We start from the raw sequence: 15,625 nt of genomic DNA, 5'->3' as shown, positions 1-15,625 counted from the left end.
ACCATACCTCCGGCCCTTATGACTGGAGTAGTCAAGAAAATGTCTGTGAGAAATAGAAGCAATCTTTTCCACGTCAAACATTCAATATGCGCTTGTAGATGCAATATAGTACTTGTAGCATTATAGTGGTGGTGCACAAGCCATAAAACAGTCAAATACGGCGTTCTTTGAACAAAAGGTTTCCTTTGGCAGAATTAATCTTTGTGTTCCTAAGATATGTTTAAGAAGTAGAGCCATAGGTTTGTGATGCAGGTGGCATTTTTAATTCAAAGTTTGGTGTCATTTTCAACTAAATCAAATATATAAAGTAAATAAATAAATATTATTACACAAATTGACTAAGTCCCACAGTAAGCTCAATAAGGCTTGTGTTGAGGGTACTTAAACAACGATATATATAATTTATAAATACTTAAATACATAGAAAACACCCATGACTCAGGAATAAATATCCATGCTCATCACACAAATACATGCCCTTACCAGGATTTGAACCCGGGACCATCAGCTTCGTAGGCAGGGTCACTACCCACTAGGCCAAACCGGTCGTCAAATATCATATCGTCGTCGTCATATATAGACGTAGATTTCATCTAAATCGGTTGAGTGGTTATTGATTCTCCATAAAAACCTACAGCTCAACGAGGGGGGGGGGGGGGGGGTTAGGGTCGGCAACGCGCATGTAACTTCTCTGCAGTTGCAGGCGAACATGGCTACGGAGACTGCTTACCATCAGGCGGGCCGTATGCTTGTTTGCCACCGACGTAGTATTAAAAAAACCTCCCTTTTCACTTTCAAGGGAGACTTTTTGGGATAAAAACTGTCCTATGTTCTTCCCCGGGACTTAAGCTATCTCTTCTTATACCAAATTTCATCAAAAGCAGTTCAGCGGTTATTGATTCCCCATACAAATTTCCACACCCTTAAGGAATGATTTGGGATAAAAGCTACCTTATGTTATTCCCCGGAACTCAAACTATTTCTATACCAAATTTTAACTAAATTGGTTCAGTGATTTTAGTGTGAAGAGGAATTTGAAAAAATGTTTATTTTTCATATTTTATATTTTTACTTCAGAATGGTGTCAATATAATACCATAAATAAATTCGACATTCCCGATATATACGAAAACGATACCACACTAGGCCTAGTAGCTTAAATGATATAGATGTCAAAATAAAGTTGAGAGGCCCCCCTAAAAATTTACATGAAAAATCTTAGTGTCTCCACTTTTTAAATCCATCTTGGGTCCTAAGGACCAATCCTGCCACAGGAAATATTTTGTTCACGCAACGCCGTATTTTATGAGCTGCACCTTCCACTATTATAGTTTCCCGACAAAATGCAATATGTGAGAACGGTGGCATCGAAGATGCGGAAATTACGCCAGAGACGTTGCACTGCATGAGGATGAAGATCAGCTTGGATGTATCATTGTCATTGATGAAATAACAGTCGTTGAAGTAACAGTTGCTAGAACAGTTACTGAAACAGCGTTACTGTTATTAATTTCCTATATATCATGATTTACATGTTTACATTTAAGATAGCAGTTAAATAATAATTTCACTATGGCAACATTATTACGTTACCCTGATTAAGATTAGGCCTACAGCGAGAACCGAATTTCCAAAATTGCGGGGATCTTTCTCTTTTACTCTTACTAAGATCTAATTAGAGTGACAGAGAAAAATGCCCGCATGAACTTCGATTTTCGTGGTTATAGTGGGGTAGTTGAAAAAATAACATTATAATACTGGTAACACGGTAGGTGGTGGGAGCACGGAGCAAGTTGGGCTTGTTCAAGCTCGTTCGGGGTCGAGGCAGTCAAAGAGCATATCGTGAAGAACAGGTCAGATCAGGGTACCTGCAAGTACCTCCATTGTTGTATTAGTAGAGTAACCATACGAGAAATAGCATTATAATAAATCTGAAACAGATTTTTAAAGGGTCGGCAACGCGCATGTAACACCTCTGGAGTTGTAGCCGTCAATGGGCTACGGTGACTGCTTACCATCAGACGGGCCGTATGCTTGTTTGCCACCGAAAAAAAAGAGAAAAAAAAACTTCAGCTCTTATCTCTAGGTAAAGATTTAAATCCTAAATTGTATTAAATTAAAAGTATTAAAACGTATTTTTAGTATATTCCATACAAGAAACCTTCAAGAATTCTAAAGGCGACGGCGTTACTAAATATAGTAACGTGTGGAAACCTTGTGCTAAACATTTGGCGAATAAAACCTGTTCATACGTAAACAGTTGGGCTTATTTACTGTACATATAGTTACGCTCCGACAATTCCTAAGGCTTCCCGATTATACCAACCGGTGTTGTTACACTCGGTTAGTCGTTTTGAACGACTATATGATTGAATCAATCTAAAGAACCAGTATAGGCGTTCTTTAGGTACATACTTGCGTATTAAATACTAAGTATGGTTTAAAGTTGTAGTAGGGTCAAGGAGGGAACAGTACGGTAATAATTTTTAAGAAAAAACAACCGACTTCAATGAGGAAACCGGTGCAAGAACGATTATTGTTGATTTTGGATTTCATACAATGCAATTAAAAAGACTGCGTCCTACGCCTAATTCTGTAGACAAGGAGGTAACATGTTTTTTTGTTGGTTGGTTCAGAAACGACGGAGTTATGGAGTAATAAACATAAAAAAAAAACATACAACCGAATTGATAACCTCCTCCTTTTGAAATCTTGAAGTCGGTTAAAAAGAAATGTTGCAGGTAGTGATATGCTATGGAGTGTGATCTGTAACTTTAATGTATTTGAGCCCGGTCCATGTTGTTCATTCAAATGCGAAAATAAGTTGTTTATCTTATTGTAATTTCATAAATTATAAGTGTTCTTACTTATTGCTCATATAATTTTTTTGGTCTCTCTTTTTTTACTAATTGTAACTTTGATATATTTCATATTGTAATATCTTGTGTCACGTGTGCTTTTGTATCTAGTGTATACGTGTAATTATATATACAGTTTCTATTTGCGAGTTCCTGTAATTGACTATGTACTACTATCTAAAAAGTTTAATGTATTTTTATAGCTGTTGGAATTCCTTGTATAAATAAATAAAAATAAATAGAATAAAGCCGGGTACAATGGCTCACTCAACCTAATTTCTACATGAGAGAGGCGATCTTTGGGCGATTGAGCCACTGTTGCCGCTTTTACCCTATTTCCGGAATTTTATACAGGATTTAACAAAAATAGCGGTCCGTTATTCGGTGTAGTGTGTTGATTAGGAATACCGAATATGCTCTTAAACGGATACTTTAAACGGTACGGTTGGTCGGTAGCCAGCAACTATTTTCCATTCCGGAAATTTGAGGTATCAGTAAATCTTTAAAGTCTTTATATAACAAAAAATACAAAGAATTGTAGTATTACTAATTGTTTTCTTTTTTAATTATTAAAGCAGCTCGCGCATTATATATATATAAAACCGCAAGACAGATGGGTTACCTTATTACCTAGTTAATTCATAAGTTAAAAAAATTAAAAAAATTAAAATTATTTATTTATATACAGAACACAGAAAAACATAATTGGTATACTGGCGGACCCCAAACTAGGCTGAGCCTGTATCTCGGGACCCTTGAGTGCAATACATTGGCAATAAGTATAAAGACGTTACAAATAGGTACAGACGTTACAAATCAGAAAGAGAAGATTAAAAAACTAAAATATAACAACACTAAAATACATTACAAAACGGTGGATACTACTATACAAATGTGTGTGTGTGTGTGTGTGTGTGTGTGTGTGTGTGTGTGTGTGTGTGTGTGTGTGTGTGTGTTTGTGTGTATGTGCGTGTGCGTGTGCGCGTGCGTTAACTTGGTACAAGAAGAGCCTCCGTTTCGTGATATGTAACTACTACACTACACTAACTACAGTACATCTTATTGCTTATTGTCGTGCTCAGGCAGTCTTAGCGTTATTGTCTTGAGTAGTAACTATTTTACTTGAGCCCGGGTATTAACACACTTAATTATCCTAGAACTCCCCAAACGGTTACCAACTCCGAATAATAAATGACTATTTGTTCGGAACCCAGGTATCCAGGTCAGCGGAAAATACTAGTTGCAACTATAGGTCACTTTATACTAGAGAGAGAGAGAGTATATTGTAACTTATCTTACCTGGCTTCTACCCGAATTCGCGCCATCATTCACATTTCAGTGCTCCGCCACTCCGCACGTGAAAAATTACGCCGCGAATAAACGAAATAATCATGGTCAAACGTACACGTACGGATTCAAATGATTATGAGTGCATTGCGAGAAAAGTTAAAAAACTCGAACGCATGTTAATTCGTGCACGACGTAAACGTAGTGATCGACAAGGATCTGCCGCATCGCCGTCGCCGTCTTCCGGATCACAATCGTCGTCGTCCAGTTCATCTTCGTCGCATACATATGAGTTCAGGGCATTGGACCCGACACAACCACTGTATCACACTACGTATTGTAGCATAATAACTAAATTTGCGCATACCCACTAGATCATAATTAGGGATGTACGTATTGTACGTCTCAGTGATTTGTATTTGATGTTCAGATATATTTAGACTATAGAAATACGAAGGGGTGCGAATTTGTGCCGAATTGATGTCTATTTTTAGCCTCGAATGGACAAATGGTATATACCTGTAAGTTTAGGACAGTAGGGCTAAGATGGTCGGCTCTTTATCATTTGTCACCATGCCTGTCACGTTCTAACAAGTATGTAAGCGCGAAAGTGACGGGCATAGTGACAAGCGATAAAAATGGAAGCATGATGCCACCACTGGAGGCTGACTGCGTTATTATCGTAAAAAAAATTTCTGTAATATTAATATCCAGGGAAGAAAATGGGCACTACGTTTGTATAGAGAAGCGATCATTCTCTTTCGTCTTCAGCATTTGCATCGGGTTTAACCGATCCGATGCCGCAGCTAAAGTGTAAACATATATAATATTAAATTAATTTCCTTTTTTGTTTCGACAATCAGTATTTGCTTGATAATAATCATTAATACTAACTCGTCTATCTGGATCTATGTATTTAAGTATTTACAACTAACTAACTGCTTTGGCTCAGCGATCCAAAAAGAATCTTGGCCTCCGAAACGAGAGAACGCCACCTGTCCCGATCCAGCGCGGTTTCCTGCCATGAATTGGCATTCAGCCGACGCAGGTCCGCCTCCACGACATGACACCAACGGTACCTGGGGCGCCCGATCGGTCGACGGCCGGTTGGTCGCCCCAAGTACGCTTCCTTGACTACGCGATCCTCCCCCATTCTGAGTAGGTGACCGAGCCAGCGAAGTCTGTGGGGTTTAGTTACGCCTATGATATTGGGCTCAGCCACCAACTCTTCGATCTCGGCATTTTTCCGAAAGAAACAAATATTACAAACAAATATTTACAAATATTTATATATTATATATATCGTTGTCTAAGTACCCTCAACACAAGCCTCATTGAGCTTACTGTAGGACTTAGTCAAAATTGTGTAATAATGTCCTATAATATTTATAAATCGATAATCCTAGTAAACGCATATGTTTCTTACAGAATCCGGGCCAGATACTAAAGTTTGCATTAGGTTAAATCGACTCGACGATGCCAGTACACGGGCTTGAACAAAAACTATAAACTAATTATATCATCTTGATGTCCTTTCCGAATTACTAGTGACTAGAGAGTTATATGGCTTTTGACGGGGCTGCGTGGCATTTTTCCGTGGTCACCTGTCATTGGAGTTGTGTCCTCGTTGGGATTACGCTGCAAATTACGGACTTGATATTACATACGGACATAAAGACGCAAAAGTGCATTTGTTTATAGGCAAAGTTAAATTAATTCTTGTATATTCCATTTAGGCATGTATTAATTAACAATGCATATATGAATGGCAAATGGTATAGAGTGATAAACGTTTTTGTGCATTCTGCATAATAAGTAGATATATATTTTTGTTAGACTCCAGTCCAGATACTAAAGATTGAATCGGGCCGAATCGACCCGATGTAAGTACAATGTATATAGGTAACTATTTTTCGTTTGTTTCGACAATTAACATGTGCTTGAATACTATAAAAAATTCTTCTATCTTGATGTCCTTTCCGAGTTACTACTAAAAACATCGGACGTTCTATAATAAATAATAATAATAATAAATATTATAGGACATTATTACACAAATTGACTAAGTCCCACAGTAAGCTCAATAAGGCTTGTGTTGAGGGCACTTAGACAACGATATATATAATATATAAATATTTATAAATACTTAAATACATAGAAAACACCCATGACTCAGGAACAAATATCCATGCTCATCACACGAATAAATGCCCTTACCAGGATTTGAACCCGGGACCTTCAGCTTTGTAGGCAGGGTCACTACCCACTAGGCCAAACCGGTCGTCAAGTTCTAGACTTGTAAAAGCGCTGTATGGTTCACAACGCAAATGTTTTAATTCTACGAAAGGCCAACCGCACGCACAGCTCGAGGGTATCCCCCGACCGCGGCGCGCACTTTGCAAAGCAAAAGCTGGCTTTAGACAAATATTTGGGCGCTCGAAGTGGGAAGAGAAACAGGGCGGCTACCGGGAAAATCGAAATTCGTCAATTGCGGGCGTTTTTCTCTGTCACTCTAATTACGTTTTAGTGAGAGTAAAAGAGAAAGATCCCCGCAATTTGTGAATTTCGGTTTTCGCGGTAGCTTATGTGTTATGTGGCTTTGATATTCACAGGACTGGATGACATTTTTCCGTGGTTACCTGTCATTGGAGTTGAGTTGTACGCTGCAAATTATGGACTTTTTTTTCTGTTCACACCAAGCCGCAAATATGTGATTTTTCATTCAATAAAACGTATTTTATGACTGAGCCCCGAAAAACTGTCAACACTGCTGAGATGCTAAATCACAGCTTAAGGCAGTTAATATGGCGTCATACGATCCCTAATCTCTTTTTTTTAATACAAAATATAAAACGTCTATTTTGGGTTCAAAGGAAAATCACTAGTACACACATTCCACCCACGCCAGACTTAACAAGTCCTAATGGGACGTGCAAAGTGTCACATCACCCGACACTAATAAAAAACAGATTTTTCACCAAAAGTGTAAAAAATGGAGCACAAAATATGTAAATACGTGAAGGGTCCCGCGTGATAAATGATGTCCGGTTATGATTAATGGTGCATTGAATGGGCTTTAATGTATTTGAAGGTACTTTCTTAGTAAAAAGTATAAGTAATTCGTAGTCTACCCAGGGATTTTTGTCATTATAAAACGTGTGTAAAACTTTTCATTATCCTCCTTGTTATATCTATAGTAAACACCCCTATAATGGAACAGGCACCAGTAATGGGATGGTATAGACAAATCCTGTAAAACAAGTATTTACCATAAGTTTTTAAACGCTGACAACACTTACCATAAACTAGAGCCAAAGAGCTGCTTAAGTTTAATTTTTCATTGATATTTTTATTTTGAACATTAATCACACCATGCATCCCATGACTGGCGCAAAAAACCATAGTTTTAATTGGTTAATAATATTGAAACCAATTGCAGTGGCTTTTATTAAATACATAGAAAACATAGAGGATGAATCGGACCTTTAACTTTTAAAGCATAAAGCGGTAGGAATTTTACAGATGTCGGTGAAATATCAAAAAAACCTCAAATTTTTCTCTTAAATGTTCCATGATTGGTGCCGTTAACATATAGGTAAGGTAAAAGCGGCAACAGTGGCTCAGCTCGAACAGTGGCTCAATCGCCCAAAGATCGCCTCTCTCGTGTTGAAATTAGGTTGAGTAAGCCGGGCTTTTTTCTACCGAACCACTGTTCCCTCCTTGACCCTATATATTTAATTTCTATTCTTATATTTTTCTGACCGGTCTGGCCTAGTGGATAGTGACCCGTCCTGCCTTTGAAGCCGATGGTCCTGGGTTCGAATCCCGGTAAGGTCATTCATTCATTTCCTCAACACAAGCCTTATTGAGCTTACTGTGGGACTTACTCAATTTGTGTAATAATGTCCTATAATATTTATTTATAATATTTATTCATTCATTTGCTTAGTTTGGGGCTAGGTCGATCTGAGTAATATTGTCCCCAAATATTTATTTATTTATTGATGAGAGCCTTTCATTTTATTAGCTAGCATCACAAGTGCAAAGTCTTAAACTTGTTAGATCATCATCAATCTTATAAATTCTCTATAAACGATAATTTACCGCCCAATATAATCTTAGAAGAATATTTTTTTTATAATTACGCTCGTACCGAAAATACAATACTTACTTAAAGGAATTTTACTATATTTATCGTCAGATCCATAAATTTAAATTTCAAAAATAATCGCAAAATATAAATCACTTTGTATTCTATTTTATTCGTTAGACTTAAACCAATGGGTGGAATAAGCACAGCATTTATTTTCTCTAAAACGTTTCAACGGCTGCATGACGGATAGAGCTCCGGGGATAAAATATCATCTCGGTACTTTTGGGAGAAATCTGTCACTTTAAAATTGAAATTCGAAGGGGGACGGTGTCGCCATCTCTGGTGCAATACATTTTTCTCTTAAGTGATCCGTATCCGTATAAAAAAGGCGTATTCTAACAGCGTTTTCTCGTTGTTCGATCCGATATCGGATCTCGGATAGCCTTTGGAGAAAAACAGCTGTTAGGTGCCCTTTGGCATCAAGTCCTTTTATGTTTGCATTAACACTTTCTTTTGACCAACAAACAATAATTAAATGTGTAAAAAAAGCATTTTTCAAGTCTCATACTCGTAAAATTGGTATGCGCGTGTGTAAGCAAAATAATTTTTTTTATTATGCTCTAAAGCATAAAGTAAAATCATCTATTACAACCCTTATTAACTTAGCTATAAAGTTCAAATCTGCCAAACAACGCCGACCGGCGCGCTCCCGACAGGAGCGCTACCGACCGGCCTGAGTACGATTTTCTTTAGTCTTGAAAAAATACGGAAAAATAACCTAAAATATTGAATATTTTTGTATAATTTCCTAGCAATCGAAGTGAAAAGCAGAGTGACTCAGGCATTAATGTCCATTTTATTAGACTCATAGAAATTTGACCACAGATATATGTAGGAGTCATTTAAAAATGTATGAAGATGCTATGATGATATAATAAGAACATACTTTATGATCAAATTACTAAATTATCGTTTTCATAAGTAAACTTTAATCCGCAATTAATCGAAGAGTTTCCAAAGTATTCCATAAAGCATGTACTAGTAGCGACCACAGAAGGTAACTTTATCGCATGCAGTGGTCAGCGGTCGGATAGTTAGATCACCAACGTTAGAATAGCTTATAACACTACTCGTCATGTATTCCAAAATTATTTGGTTGGCACAGTTTGTGCGAGACAGGAATTTTCTGGAGAAGCGCACTGTTAATGGTGGTATTCATGACGTATAATTATTTTTCTATGTTAATCTGTAAGGTATTTGTATATATATATATGCCTTGTTGCCTGATTTAAGTTTTAAATAAATTAATTTTACACTTAAAAGAGCGGTGTAAGATCCGTCTAGAGTTAGACCAACATAAGTCTGCAAAGATTTTGATAACACACGCATCATTTCTAAGAAGAAGTTTGACGTTTAAAATAACACTTGCGCTGCGTGTGCTATCAAACTCGTTGCAGACTTTGTCTTGGTCTGGCTCTAGGTACTCTTCACAAACGATTTACATATCGTAGTCTTTATGTGGTAATCTATGGCTCAGAACATTCAACCATTAGCCAGTTGTTGATACTGCCACGCATACCAACCATGGCAACTATTGGAAAACTCATTCAATTTCACACCTTATTCCCACGGAACAAAGTGTATATTCAATAGCTTTTATGTAAGGGTAGTTCCATTTGGTTCTTGTTTGTAAAGTATAGTCAAGGTAATAATAATCGGTACTAACAAAGTGACAAAAATATGTACACACTACCTTAATATATGGGCAATAAGATCGTGTATACATATTTTTGGCACTTTATCCGTATCGATATTTGTGACATTTTCTATGAAAAGGGACCTTATTGTCGATGGCGCTTACGCCGCACTGCGTAGCGCGGCGTTGTTTTTATAATATGGGAGCATCGTTGATAATGGCGTAAGCGCCACCGACAATAAGGTCCCTTTACAGAGATAATGTCACATTTAATACCTTTACTGTACATGTTGTATTGGATAGATGCTGATTAAAGTTTAAGCAAAAGTGTATGGTTTCATTTATGCGTATTTCGGTTAATCATGATTTGCAAATGCGAGCACAAAAACTGTTAATTGGGTCAAAATTATTTTCGTTGTCTTGTTAGTGTGAGGGAGTGCATCCTCATTTCCTAGCATTCGTTAAAAACTGGAAGAAATGATAGGAAAATGATAATTGCACTCTCAATTAGGGAATGCTCCGGCTACTGAGTTTTATGACAATAACCAGGAATTCCCGGATTGTATAGAAAACCAGTACCGGGAGCAATCCCTACTCCCAATCTAAAATCAACTGTCATAATGATCCAAAATACCATTAAGGGTGACACAAACGATACCAAATAACCATACAATGAAATAGGTTAATTAAAGCCAGAACTATGACAGAACAGATCCAGGCACTTTTCTATTTGGTTGGTTTACATTTATTTTCACTTCAGCAGCTCGAACAAGCCCACTTTCGTCACTCCGTCGTCAAGAATACTTCTAGAAGCTTTCGTGCTTTCGTCATAATGTTAATGCCTTTCATTAATGAATGTAAATAAATGTGGTTAACTTTACTTAATGTTGAAGTTTGTTCTCACTACTGAGATGAAAAAATGTATGTGTCACACGAGAGCAAAGTTATTTTTCATCTCATGTTTTTGAGTCCCTCGCAAGAAAAAACAACTTTCCTCTCTTATTGCACTAATAACTACCTAAAGATACAGACTATAGTTTTCGTTTCTAAATATTGTTATACCAAGAATAGAGCGAAAAGAAATGTATGTAAAGCTTCTACTGTTAAATGAAACCATTCTACCTTTTGGTCTAAAAGTTTCTCCAACCTAGACATTACAAGCCATTATTAATACAATTCTGCCGATTCAGGATAACGAGCGCTGAACAAATGGCGACATAGCCTGGGCGGTGCACCTGGCGTTATATTCTCCATGCTTCGCTAGCGAGTCCGACGCAGCCAGCTAGCTGGCGCGGGTTCGTGAAGCACGCGCACGCAAACGGGTGCCATTGTAAGTAAAATCCGTCGCACGCGTCTGCGCCAGTTAGCGTTGCTCAAACTATTTTTGTTAACCTGCTCACCCGCTCCTTGCAACCGCGCCAACTAACGGATGCCCTTAGATCCTGCCTCTTTTTTGGTACGGACGGCTAAAGAATCGAATGCGCTCCCGCCATCTGTTTTACCTGATAAATATGACCTCGGTCTCTTTAAAGCAAGAGTGAATAGGCTACTACTGAACCGGTGAGCTTCATCTTAGGCCCTGTCTTCGCTTTCCATCAGGTATGACTAGGGCCAATCGCTGATCAGTTTTTAATATATATATAAAAAAAAATATTCTAAGGGTTAGTAAGAGCTCGAATGAGTCTAAATCGTAGAACAGTCGATTAACAATGCTTATAGCAAAATTGGGAAACTCAATGTCTTTGGCGAGTGAAACAGTGAGTTTTTCACTGTTTATTTATTTATAAGCATTGTGGTATCGTTTGCGTTTTAATTTTTTTTATTTACTCGATGTACAAGCTCATTTAAATTCCTTGGTTAAAAGACTTGAAACTTTTAAGTGCTGAGTGGCTTAATCAAGTGTTAATAGAGTGTGACGTTAAAGATTTGTGTGTAAAGACAATGCGCAGGTTGCAAATATGTTAAGTTCTCAAGAGGGGACTCAAGATTTTATAGAAAACAATTTAAAAGTCAAGATCAAGCTTCGGCATAATAACAGAGTCTAATCCTTTTATCCAGAAAACCTCAATTACTTTAAATAAATATATTGGTATTTTTTCTTTGCTAAAAACAAAGGCTTTAAAATGTTCACTTAAATAATGTTCCCACGTGTTCGTGCATCATACATACATACCTAACAAAATGTAAAATTCTTGAACCGATTTCTAAAAAGAACTCCAAAGAAATCTCGTATATACCGACACTATATTCGTCTGTTCGACTCACCTGTTAGTGATTGTACCTAATACCATCCCTGCAGCCAATTCTTCGCAATATTCCACGAACATCCGAAACTTTGGAATTGGCATGGTCGGAACGGTGATTGGAGTTGGGACAAGTTTTTAAAGAAAAGTTACATTTTCAGGTATAATTTGAGGTAACGGGTGAGGATGCAGTTTAGATAGTCTCTTTTCAGTAAAAAAACTTAAGTAGAAATATTTGGAGGTTTTAAAAGTAAAATCAGTACTTTATTTACTTTAAGCATGATACAGATTCAGGTTTATAGCTTTATCCATAACGAAGTTGAATTACAAAATTTCGAATACGTGGAAATAAATTAATGTTATTAATTAATTTCCGCTTATGAAATCCATATCGTATCTTTAGGAAATTTTTGACGTATGTTAAAGTTCGAATCGGGCCGTAAGTCTAAGTTAATACCTATACTACAATACAATACAATACAAATCCTCTTTATTCCACAACCTCAGAATAAATGTACATGGAAACATATATAATACATGAAGATAGAGGTAAACAACAGGCGGCCTCATCGCTACAGAGCGATCTCTACCTATACCTATAATACCTATACTAAAATAAATTTATTGGCTAATTATAACGGTAAAAGGTATACAAGTGTATATATACAATACAATACAAAACAAATATACTTTATTGCACACCTCAATACAGAAACAGTACAAATAATACAACACATAAAGAAGAGGTAAACAACAGGCGGTCTTATCGCTAAAAAGCGATCTCTTCCAGACAACCTTTAGGTAGCGGAATTTAAAAAATAAAAATAAAAATGTTATGTCAGTAGGTGTTCCAGATGCAATAAAAGAACATTATACTATATACATAAAGAACATTATATTATTTTAAACGTCGAATGCGCAATGTTATTTATGAAGTTTGTCTTTAGTATCGCGTAGAAATAGCAAAACTGTCTCCAGGGAGCGTTGTAAGCGCGGGGCGTCTTTATGGCCCAATTAAATTGCACCGCAGTGTACACAACTGCGATAAAATATGAAGCGGTGGTTCAGAAAACTAGCTAAACAATACTGCTTGTAAAAGAACAGATAGAAAATACACACTCTCATTTTATAACGATATGCTAAAATAACATGAAACTTGGCATGCAAATTGAAGTAACATATAATAATATAGCTATGCCTGAAATTAGTTTTCGTTGCTAGAAATCGCAACAGAAATGAAATATAACGATTATTATTTGTTTATAAATCTTCTACTCGCTCTATTTTCTTTATATACAATTACTAGCCATGAAAACTAATAACATAACACACAACAACACAACTAAACTAATTTCAGAAATCGCGAAGCATCTGGTTAACGTAACTGGTGACCGAAGAGCTGGCCGCTTCCTCGCACAACGTATCAGAGGGCCTACCGCGAACCACGTTCGACGTGTTGCCTCCCTGTCACACTTACGTACAAATGTACAAGTGCGACAGAGAGGCAACACATCGAACGTGGTTCGCGGTAGGCCCTCAGTATTGCGATACGACGAGGAAATGACGGCTTCCTTGGTACAATGCCTCAAGGGCCTATTTGATTTAGATTTAAGCTAGTTATGAGTAATCCTCTGTATATATTCATTATTTATATGTATTGTTATTGTGTTAATAGTATTTCAGGCAGATATATGCTACTTTAATGTTCATGTTTCATGTAATTTTAGCAATGAGAGTGTAACTACGTTTACAGTACATATGGTGCTACTTTACCGCACTAGTGCGAAAATTAGCATATTACGTTACTATGTCGAACATATAAAGGGCCATATGTACTGTAAAACGTTGTACGATACATGTGCGAATAGGTAATTCGCAAATCGTGTCGATTTAAAACACTCCCTTCGGTCGTGTTTTAATTTATCGCCACTCGTTTCGAATTTCCTATTTTTCGCACTTGTATCGTAATGTACTATTGTATGGCAGCGGCTCGGTACTGGCGTCTCCAAAGCCCTACTTCTCCTACCTAGCTACCTCATGATTACTTTTAGGACCCTCTACGTCAAACATAGCAAGTGCTTACGTAACCGTTTGTATTTGATTACATTATGTATACAAACACGCTGCGAAAGACAAATTACTATTATTCCAGCAACCCCAGCTTTGCATTAAAATCGTCCGAAACTAGCGTCATATTTCCAGTAAATCAAAGGACCGACCTTCATAAACTCAACCAATTAGCCTTGCACATAGCAAAATACCTCCTATTCCAAGCAAATACAGTTTAAATTTGCAGTAGATTCGTGCTCAGAGCATTGTCCAATTAGGTAACGCGTCTCAAACGACGGCTCTGACCCCGTGTACCCCTGTGAGCCCCTGTGTACCCCTCGCTGACCCGCGAGGTCGAATCGACCTCACAGTGATTGGACAGAACTGGCCCACCGAACTGTTGCACGGATTTCTGCGTTCCGTTGAATATCTTTATTGAAGGAGCTTTGCGTTTTTTATCTGCTTCGGGAAGCCAGATAATGATTTATTAGAATTGATTTACCCACGTTAGGTACAGTCTGCATCAAAAGTAATGAATCAGATTCCGCGTCAAAAGTAGTTGATTGTCTAACCGCTTAACAAAAAGCGTCCGTCCGTCTGTTAGCGAGCTCTATCTCAAGAACCCGTATAGATAGACAATTACAATTATTTGAATGATTGTTCTTTTATACGCCATTTTACTTGCCATGACGGGATTCCACTTGTAACTGCACAAAGACAACCATGTTGATCTATTGTTTAACAATTTGCTTTACAAGCTCTGCCCGTCAAAGACAGCGTGTGGTCAAATAATAACACAAAAGGATCAAGACACTTGGACAGGTACATGTAAGACACGACGCCGCAATTTTTTTTTACCGGGTATCTTTTCTTGTCTCAAGTGAAATCCTGCCATGGTAAATGAAATGGGCTATACCGCTATAATGACATATAATTAAACTAAGTTAAATATCAAATAATACAAAATATGGGGAGCCATCATATAGAAAAACTTATTTTTTTTTATCTCTATAATGATTAAACATACAGTCTCAAAACAAATGTTAAAAATAGGACATAATTGTGTGATGGTCCGGAACCTACGGACGAACGGACACAAAGAGTTTATATACCTATGTAAGTACAATAATTTGACTGTAACAAATACTTTTCATCGCAAACTGTAGAAATTTATCTTGACTTGGCAAAAACCGGGATGGTTTTTGGAGCGTTGTTTCAACCGCTACTTTTGATGCTGACTGTATCTACCTTCAGCAACTTCATATCTGAACAATTTTAGATGAAATTTTCACTGATATGTTTTAATGGCGTTTGCCCTTGATTATCTTCTTCTTCCTCTTCCTTGCGTTGTCACGGGATTTTTGCCACGACTCATGGGAGCCTGAGGTTCGCTTGGCAA

At 37.3% G+C, this 15,625-nt stretch overlaps 1 protein-coding gene across 2 annotated transcripts in view; it reads right to left on the bottom strand.

Moving 5' to 3' along the window:
* Window positions 1-15,625, bottom strand: part of LOC133522492 (uncharacterized) — a 440,383-nt gene that overhangs the window by 364,182 nt on the left and 60,576 nt on the right. The gene's annotated exons all lie outside the window — the stretch shown is intronic.

Source organism: Cydia pomonella, chromosome 11 (genome assembly GCF_033807575.1).
Source record: "Cydia pomonella isolate Wapato2018A chromosome 11, ilCydPomo1, whole genome shotgun sequence".
Classification (NCBI taxonomy): Eukaryota; Metazoa; Arthropoda; class Insecta; order Lepidoptera; family Tortricidae; genus Cydia; species Cydia pomonella.
This window is presented reverse-complemented; position numbering and strand designations above follow the sequence as displayed.